We start from the raw sequence: 9879 nt of genomic DNA, 5'->3' as shown, positions 1-9879 counted from the left end.
AACTAGTTCTGAATTTAACATCTTGCAAGCCTTTATTATGTTATATTGCAGTATTCTTCCATAAATTCCAAATTCCTACTTTGCAGATTTATTGCACCCTGGAGAAAACATCCTTGACCTGGAAAGATTCAGTTTTGTCAGACTGTTACAACGGCCAAGCCTGAAAATACTTGAATTTTTTCAGAATTTCCTCTTTCCTGGAGTAAACAAATAGAACTGGAATTACGTGAACACAAGAGGCTGTCCCTCAATATGAAGAGTATGCAGGTTCTACTCCCAGAGTCATATAAGGAAAATAATGAAAGCATTTATTTGTTTGGCTGGTTTGGATTGGAGGTTTTGGGGATTGTATTGTGTTGGGTTTGTTTTGGTTTTTTGTTGTGTTCTTTTTTTTTAACTGAGAGCCATTTCATACTTCAATCAAAACAAACAAACAACAGTTCCTCCGACAAGGTTACTGAAGATCAGTTGTCCATACCAGGAAAACAGAAAGATGACCAGAATTACAATACAATTTGGCATAAACACAGGAAAAAATGTATTTTATCTTCCAAACTAGCATGCAGAAATACTGAAGACACCTTCAACTCATGGCCATGTTTTGCACAAAATAAATTGGTAAGCAATTTCTATGCTTAAGATGTACTAGTTATATGACTAAATTCCTTGCCCACCCCTGTTTGGAAGAAGGTTAAACTTAGAATAGAAATTTCTTAAGCATTTACTGAACTTCAATTCTAAAAATTCCTACATTTATGTATAACCTTTCAGACTGCTGTGAGAAATGTCAGGAACACTTAATACCCCACCAAAACATATTCTTCCTATGCAGTAGAAAACAACAACTGGTCAACAGGCAACAACAAAAAAAAACAAACGAAAAAATCAACCCAGGAAATTATATGGATACCTGAGGCAAGGAGAATTAAATTACCAGAACTAAAATTCGATCAAGGTACAAAGATGCTACTGCTGGCAAACATTTCACAAGTAATAATAGTCTGAGGGTCATTTTTTTCCAGCACCAACAACTTGAAAATGCAGGGCAAAGTAAGAGAAGATAATTACAATTGCAAATGCCAGCAGTTACTTAAACAAAAACAGGAATACAGCATTGGGTTGGGTTGTTGTGACCACCCACATTTATTGTGTAAATCAGAAGTTCAAAGATTACAAATAATAAGCAGACATGCTTTTAGTGTCTGTATATTTTTAAGGAAAAAAAAAAAGCATAAACTGACTTTCCTATTTCAAGTATCACCTGTAACAAATTGGCATATAAATTGGTTTACAAGTACTTAAATGAAAAGAACTATTTAGATAGGAAGCACTAACATGAAGTATTTTTATACACTACATTGCTGTTTCTGTAGTGTCTTGCACCTGATGAGAAATGACACAAAATTCAAGACAAATAATGATGCAGGGCACAACATGTATGAAAGAGAAAGAAGGATCAATAGACAGAGTGAGGTGGCCTGTCTTTGTAGCCCACTTGGCCTTGTGTCATAGATATGTGATCATGCAATCTTTATGAAGTACTTGAAATGTTTACGTTATGCTATGATTTTATTTTCTAATGGTGCATCAATCACTATTAGAACACTATTACAACACCCACCAGTGTTTTTCTCTCTATTCTCTTCCTTTTGATTCTTAAAAAGAATAGCCTAGGAAATTGCATTTGTCCTAGTCTGTGTCTTAAATGGCACCCACTCTACTACAAGTCCAAATTTGGATGCTTTTCTTTGCACATCTAATGTTGTCTTCCTAATTCCTCGTACCGTAACCGTTCTAAGAAAACAAAGTCCTCTGTCAATCTCTACTGTTCATCCTCTACAGCCATTTCTAAGACCTCAATAATTCATTACCTGATAGTATTACATAAAATACTTGAAACTGATGACAAAACCCACAGGCCAACTTGCATTAAAAAAAAAAAAATCTCTTAAACACCTTTTTCTCCCCTCTCCCTTACACAATTTCACGTGTAATGTGGTTGGTTTATGTCTTAAGAACACTCAAGACAAACTGCTTCTAAACATAACTAGCAACTGCTTTTCAAGCCTATTTTACAGATAAGACAAGCTGAAAATTTTAATAGCAATACTTGACTGCTCAGGAATTGCATTTCAACCTCTGCATACTGTAAGCTTGCAAAACAGTTTACTGTTACAATTCCTCTTTTCAGTGCCTAACACAAGGAAACCCAATACTCATCTCAAAGAGCTTAACTTCATATAAAGTACCTTCTTTTAGAGCAATGGACTTCACCTAAATGGTAGGTTAGAAGAATAAATCCAGACTGACAAAAAGTAACTTCAATTTTAGCGCTGATTCTGTGTAAGATTAAGTTAAATCTTCAGTGAAATTACTGCAAATTTGCACTGGAGCATCGTATCAAAATTCCATCCAATATATTTTACTGAATTCAAAGGAAAGCTTTTGTTTCCCAAGTGTAATCAATCACACTCACACTCTACACATTTGGTAAGTCAGCACCTCTCCTATTCTTTCTGGTACTGTTTCCATTACAAGGATCTTTCCATAAAATATATACATAGAAATAGTGAGATCTTAAGCAACCAAACAACTTCTGCTCCCTTTGCTATCTTCTGCATATGATATTTACAAGCCAAAAAAAGAAGTGCTTATTGATAAAGTGCCAGGTATTAGCCTTTACAAGCAGATCAGTTTTAACTCCTACTGTACTTACCAAAGTCTCAATAATGTCCCTTCTAACTACATTATAATATCCAGAATGTTCTCATAGTTTCTGCATCTGCACAGGTCCAAAGAATCTTCCTATTAATTCCTTCTGTAGTTATTAGGCATTGATTTATTCACTTGCTTTACCACCCAGCCTTTAGAGCTCTAGAAAGTGAAGATACAATTTTTATCACACATCCTACTACTTTTACTGCTGAAATAATTAAACCTTCTGTAAGTTAATAATTTCATAGTAAAAATTGATTACACTACATCTTCCAGAAAAGGCATTCAAAACAAAACTATGCAGTCAATTACCCTATAGAGTGAAGCATTAATGCTAATTAGCAAGTTAATGTTCAATTAGATTTGACAAAAATACTGCTGGGAACTTGAGAGGAGCCATAATACTGATGGCCCTTCATTATTAGAATGGTAGCATATAACAATGCAAGTCCTGCTACCAACAAGGCCTCAGACTATATAACAGTCCCAGGAACAGATGACTTTTCCTGAGACTTGAGCTTCCTATAATCCCTAACACTCCTTGGGGAGTCATGTCACTTATACCATCATCAATGCAAATGGCATTTTAAAGAGTCTGCAACAGGCAGAGAATGCTAATGCTGATCAGAGGTGCCAGCATACAGGCATCTCTCCCAAAAGCTCCTTAACCTGTTGTGTCTGTCCAGTTGGTTCTAATCCTACCATTTTTGTGACAGGCCATTGGTGCCCTCTATGCCTTTCTCAGTCAAAATTTAACCATTAAAACCAATTAATTTCCCAACATCAGAGTGAGCAACATGAAGTGCAGTGGTGGCAGCAAAAAGATAAACTCCTGTATAAAGAATGGGATAATGTGAAGTCTGCTGGTTTTCTTGCTTGATAGGTTATTCTTATTAAAATAAAATGTTTTCCAAAAAAAACCTACTCTAAATAGCAAGTTAATAAAAAAAGAGTGATGGAGCATGAAAACATTTAATACTGCCATGTGGCATGAGCAGGAAATGAAACTTCCCCTGAAATTTAATTATCACTATTGTAAAAAAAAAAAAAATCCCACACAATCATTTCCCAATGGCATTTAATCTATACACTCCTTATGCTTCACTCATCACATAGGAGGACTCTCTTGGGAATTGATGCTAAGAGCATAAATTAAGTAGCCCTACAGATGAAAAGGAAAACAATATTACGGAAGCAACTGGCATATCAATTTAAAAAAACAAATGAGAACCCACTGAGCCAGTCTACTGCAAAAGCATTTATATATGTGATACATTCACTTCACATTTACATGCTAAGGAAGGAAAGAAATTCTAAGTTATCTAGTATTAGAACTGTTGAGGAATTATGATGTCTATTTCAAATGCTAACGCAATGAATTTTGCCTTCATCAAAATTGTGTTGACTGGCAAACTAGAAAGTTTTCAACAACGTAGTTCAGCTAACCAGCATTAGAAGTTACTTTATCAAGTATTTGTATATAATACCTACAATTATTTTTTTTCCTAAAAGGTTGTTTCTAACAGTGGTTCACCAATGAACAAAGGTGAAGTCATTTGGTAAACCCTACATATCTGCACAAGGTAAGCAAAAGCAAAAATAGAAATATTGAAATAAGAAATCAAGGCCACTGGTGGAATAAGCATTTAAACCTTCAGTTTTAAGGAGAGCAGAGAGAGCCTTTTTGACTGTGCAGCTTTAGGAGGTTCTCTGAACACCCAATTCTAGTATCAGCTTTTTATTAAATGGCAACTCCATTTTGATCTGAGCTTTAGCCACACTGTGGGTTATCTGTAGACGATGGTCTACCTACAGGTGGCAGGGGAAGGAAAAAAGACAGGAACTCAAATCCAAACATACTCATAGAACAAGTGTCATGTTCAAGAGGTGTGATGCTCCCCCAGTGCCCTTATCTTGCTTGAGATCTCATAGTTTCTTTCTGTGCCTGAGCAGAGGGAGGCAGAAGAGCTCTACAGGAAGCACCCATCAGTACTAGTCATCCCAGCTCCCATCAACTGTATCAAACTTCAAACAAGAGCTGCTTTATCAGACATGTGGCAGCATCTGTAATTTTTCCTCACTGAAAGTTCTCACACATCAAGACCACTCTGAAGCAACTCAAGGGACAGAAATCCCTTGCAATTAGGTTCACTGGTTTATAGATGTCTATACCTTAAAGAACTGTTTTTCTTCCATGCAACAATTTTATGAGACCATTCACTAAACAATCAGTTTTATGTCTAGGCATTAGCAGAATACTTGATGTTACAAAAATATATATTTATTTGGGGAGCTTTAAGAGTACCTACATTTTATTTCTAAAGGAGTTTCACCTGTTCACCAGGATTTAGCCTTCAAGAGAAAATACAGGTTGCAGTTGTACAGTTTTCTAGTCTGTATTACTGTATTCATAAACATGGCAGACTTCATTCCACAGTTATACCCATTTTCCAAAGAGAAACACATAACTTTACCAGAAATCAAGTTAACTGACCTTACAATCCACTATGGAACAGGAATCCCTACTGTAAAAAGTTTATTTTAAATTAGTGACATTTTCCGTATTTTTAATTTGGTATTTCAGTAAAGGTTTCCATTGCTCTCCATTTTCCAAGTATACTTGAAAGCTTCCAAGTAACAGCAGTAGGCTGATTTTTAATTTTGTTTTCATACCACTTGAGTGGATTCAAATTCTGTGAGGCAAAATGATACTTGGCAGCAAATGACACAAGATGCCACTTGGCATCATATTCTGATTTTTAAGCAGAAGCTGTTGGGAAGCTTAAAATATTTTCTTTGTCTTACTCCACAGTATCTGAAATCCAGGTCTAATTTGTTAACAACTCAAATATACATTAAAGTCCCCTTTTTTCTTTAGATTAGAAGGACACAGATTACCTGAATTTGGGGAAGTTCAAAATATTGCAGGATAATATGTCTGAATATTAAGACCCACTAAATGATCAAGAAAAGCTACAGACAACTAGATTTTCTAGTTCATAGAGTGAGGATGGTCAGTAGTTACATGCACATTTATAGTCCACTGCAAACTTGATCCATGTATGGTTATATCATGAACACCATTTAAAGCAATATCTCTGACTTGGTTTTGTCTAGCCCATATAAACACTTAGCCCATCTCAGTTGAGCTGCAGTACCACTTAGTACTATGAATATTATTTCAATGCTTCCCCACATACACCTCACCTTCCACTATTCTTTGTTATCCTCTTTCATTTCAGTGACTTATTTGTATGGCAATTGCTTTTAATAGCTTTACCCACAGTTTCAGACTGTGCAAAACGCTGAACAAAGCAGAACAAGTAATTCAGGCACTTGAAATAATTTTATAAGGGCTATGGAATCCTTCACCAAGCATTAGCTTAACTTCTAAAAAAGTATCTCCATGGTCAGTGAATTCCACAAGATCCAGAAAAAAAGCCAATAATGAAGCATCCACATGAAACAATTTTTCTGCTGGAGGATTCCTCATCTAGTTGGAGAATACACAACCAAAGTTAGGAAAGAGATGAACGGGATTTAACGCCTTCAAGTGTCACTAGTTCTTACTTATATTTGCCTCTCATGAAGTAATTTCTGATAATGAAGAAACTTAACAGGAAAAAAAAAGATAAAATAGAGCAGTGGTAACAGAACTCCCAGTCTTTTTCCAGAACTCCAGAGAAGGTTCCATCATTAGGTGTTTAAGAGCCAGGAGGTAGATGGTCAAGGGGTAGAGTTTTTCACATTTATACTTGGCCAACATACCATCCAAGTTAAGACATTTAAAAAAAAAAGTAATCTCTCCCTCGAAAGATCCCAAAGGACACAGTATTAGTAAATGCTTCTGTTTTGTCATCAGGGATGTATAAAAGACACATTCAAACTTCTATTTTTGCAGTGTTCAAATGACTTAGGGTTCAAGTCAAGCTTCCTGTAACTCCACAAGCAGGAGTATATGAGCGGCTGATCATGGGGATCTCTCCTTTGAATTATGAGCAGGACCAGCATCTTGTCATTTTCAAATTAAGCTTTTGTTGGAATTGGCCTATCATAAGGAGAGTAATTTTACCAAACATTTTTTAACCAGCTCCCGCTCACCAGTTATACTCTTAATTTCATATAGGTTTTTTGTAGGTTTTTTGCTGCTGCTGCTACTCCATACAGCTTTAAATAAGAACATCCTATTTCACTCCAGTAGCTCAAGAGTTACTTTCTAGTATGCCTTCACCCAACTGGCTACTAATTCACCACACATTTAGGCATACTGCATTTTGACAGTAAAGAGTGAGAAATAAGAGGCTGGTAGTTGCCATTTGTATATACAAACCCCAATATTTACTTTTGATACCGGACAAAAAAGTAAATAAGCACAGGTTGAAAAGTTTAAACATTACAATATGAACCAAAGGAACTAAAACTGACAATCAGTTCAGACTGACCAAATATGCCTTCCTTTGTAGTTCAATACTACACAGCTGTTATGGTTTGAGTCTCTGAAGTATCCAAATCAGATACCGCAGTAAAATTTTGACTCATACAAAAAACACCACACAAACCATAAAAAACAAAACAAAAAATTTGAGACTGGTGCCTCAATGCAACTCAGCTCCCCAGAGTATGAAACAGGAGCTGTTTTCTCTATAAAGGAACCCCAAATTTACACTGGAATGTCTGTCTGCATCAAAAAACAGTTGCCCTGCTACTTTGCATTCAAAAGAGACGCAGAATTGTTCATCTACTCAAAGATCTATCCAATAGTACTGAGGAGACGTCCCTCAGGTTCAACTCCTGTAATTACTTTTGACCAGAAAGCCGGCTCAGATGCAGCTTGCAGAACAGGACATCAGCAAGAGACTTGGAATAACTGCAGAGGGGAACAAGTGCACAACAGTCTCCATGTGATTATATATTCAATCACTTTATAGCAAAGTCCTGTCAGCTTCTGTCTCCCAGGGAAAACCCTATGAAGTTCACAGTTTTCAAACAATCTAACAGCACACTCAAGTTTTATCATTTTTCACAGAACCACCTCAAAAACACAAACAAAATATTTCCACTCATGCACTTCACAGAGCTTGTGCCAGAGGGAGCTCTCAAATGTTAAATTTAAAGAGCTAAAATGACTGCTCAAAGAAACAACCCAAAGCACCAGAGGCACAGAGGGCAGGCAGGCAAACACAGACTAAACCTGGACAGTAGCCAGCACTAGAGCTGGGCAGCAACCCAGTATTTCACGATATTCCTACTCTGACTTTTACCTCAAAAGACTTTGTCCTCAGTCCAGCTCTCCCTGCTGCCAGTCTTTTTACCGATTTCAGCAAAAGGTTGATTGGGCCTCAGGGCTTTAATTTCAGACATGCAGGATGTGCTTTGGCTTCAGCTGTCGTTGTGAATACTCAGCAACATACATCTGGAAGAGCAAGTCCTTCACATGCACAACACTTCTGCACTGGCCACATAATCACCTTTAAAAAGTCACAGAAGCATAAAACTATTTTACCATGGAAGACAGCCTCAAGAAGCATGGTGACTGAAAAAACTTGAAACCCTCAAGAGACCTAAGTGAAGACTGTAGGCTTGCAGGAGGACAGCCCACATTTACTCACTTCTATCAGAGGTTTCAAAAACTAATTATGCATGCAATGGAGTTTTTTTCTATCAACTGAAGCACATGGGGAGATGGGAATTTCAACATACCTTAAAAACCCAAGTATTTCTGAGTGGCTTGCTGCACAATTTTTTTTCCTGGCTTATGAGTAAAATAAGTAACAACATAGAATTCTTCTCTATTGATAGATGGCTGTCCTCTGCTGAAATTCTGACTTAAAACACAGAAGGTACTTAGGTGCTTATAAAGTTCTACTGCAGTACTTGGTTTGCATTTATCCACAGTACAGTGATCTCTGTGTCAGAGATTTCTCTAAAATTTTATTTTCATGACATAATAACTTCAGTGACAGAATGTAGGAGCTCACCTTGAAGATGGTAGGCACAGTACAAAGCAGGGGTTGGTTTTTTGATGTGTTGGGGTTTTTTTCTTTGTTTAATTTTGATTTTTTTTTAAGTGTTAAAAGTAGCCCAAAGCCTTCAAGCACAATTTCTAAGAGGTGGGTGGGTGAGTAAGGATTTCAATTCCGTGAACTTACTAGGAAAAAAAGTTCAAATAACTACATGTTGTAAACGTGATTCCAATAACCTCAGATTTTCTCAACATGCAACAGTTACCAGTTCAAATAGTTTTAATTAAAATTAAAAAAAAGAAAACCAAAGACCCAGCTACATGTTTCTTGTTTAAAACCTTTTGTCTTACCCATCAAAAATAGCCTTGCTAATTACAAACTAAATGCTGCAATGAATTACAGCATAGAAGCTCTCTGGATTACTTTATGAAATCCACAGGCTTTCAGTGCTGTCTCAGTTACTCAACTCTTTACTTATGAAAGTCTGTAAGGTAGGATACAGATACAACAATTGCTAAGTGGAAACTTTGCATTTTAAGAACGCAAAACGTGTTTCTGGTGAAGCATATGGAACGAAGATTTAAGGATTGACAATAAAAGTTGTCATTTTGCTTCACCCATATTTAGGTTTTGACTAGTTACCAGCTTTAAATTAAAGATGGGAATTCTTGCATTATGTTAGGCAGTACCTGGTAGAGTGATGACTGCAGTTATTATTAGAAGGATGGAATTGCAGACCTAAGAATCACAGTTCCTGGCTGGATGCTAGGATGTTCCTAATTTTCCATGCATGGAGAAGACTTGGAATATGTGTGTTCCCAATGGTTTCACTTCAGTAAACTCTCCATTATCTATGGCCAATTTACCTGGTCACAGGCTGTGTGCCATCAGCTGCTGCTTCTTGGGGACAAGGAGCAATATTGATTTTGAGTAAAGCTCTACACAAAAGGAAACAAAAAGGCAGAACAGAAAAACTTTGGCAAAGCAGTAATCCTTGCCACATTGCCAGTAGCAGGGTGGGCCTGTGCTACCATGAAAACTGGCTCTTGACTGACGCATATGGGTCCATGCAGACTAACAGCATAACAAGCATTGAAACACAGAAATGCAGACAAGAGGTTGAAAAAAGTCTTGGGCCAGGAGAGGCAAAGGTGGTTGACGGTACATCACAAAGACTACTTAGCCCTGTCAGAAACTGGGA

Source organism: Chaetura pelagica, unplaced genomic scaffold (genome assembly GCF_000747805.2).
Source record: "Chaetura pelagica isolate M959 unplaced genomic scaffold, ChaPel_1.0 scaffold356, whole genome shotgun sequence".
In the NCBI taxonomy this organism is placed as follows: domain Eukaryota; kingdom Metazoa; phylum Chordata; class Aves; order Apodiformes; family Apodidae; genus Chaetura; species Chaetura pelagica.
Note: the sequence above shows the minus strand (reverse complement) of the source record.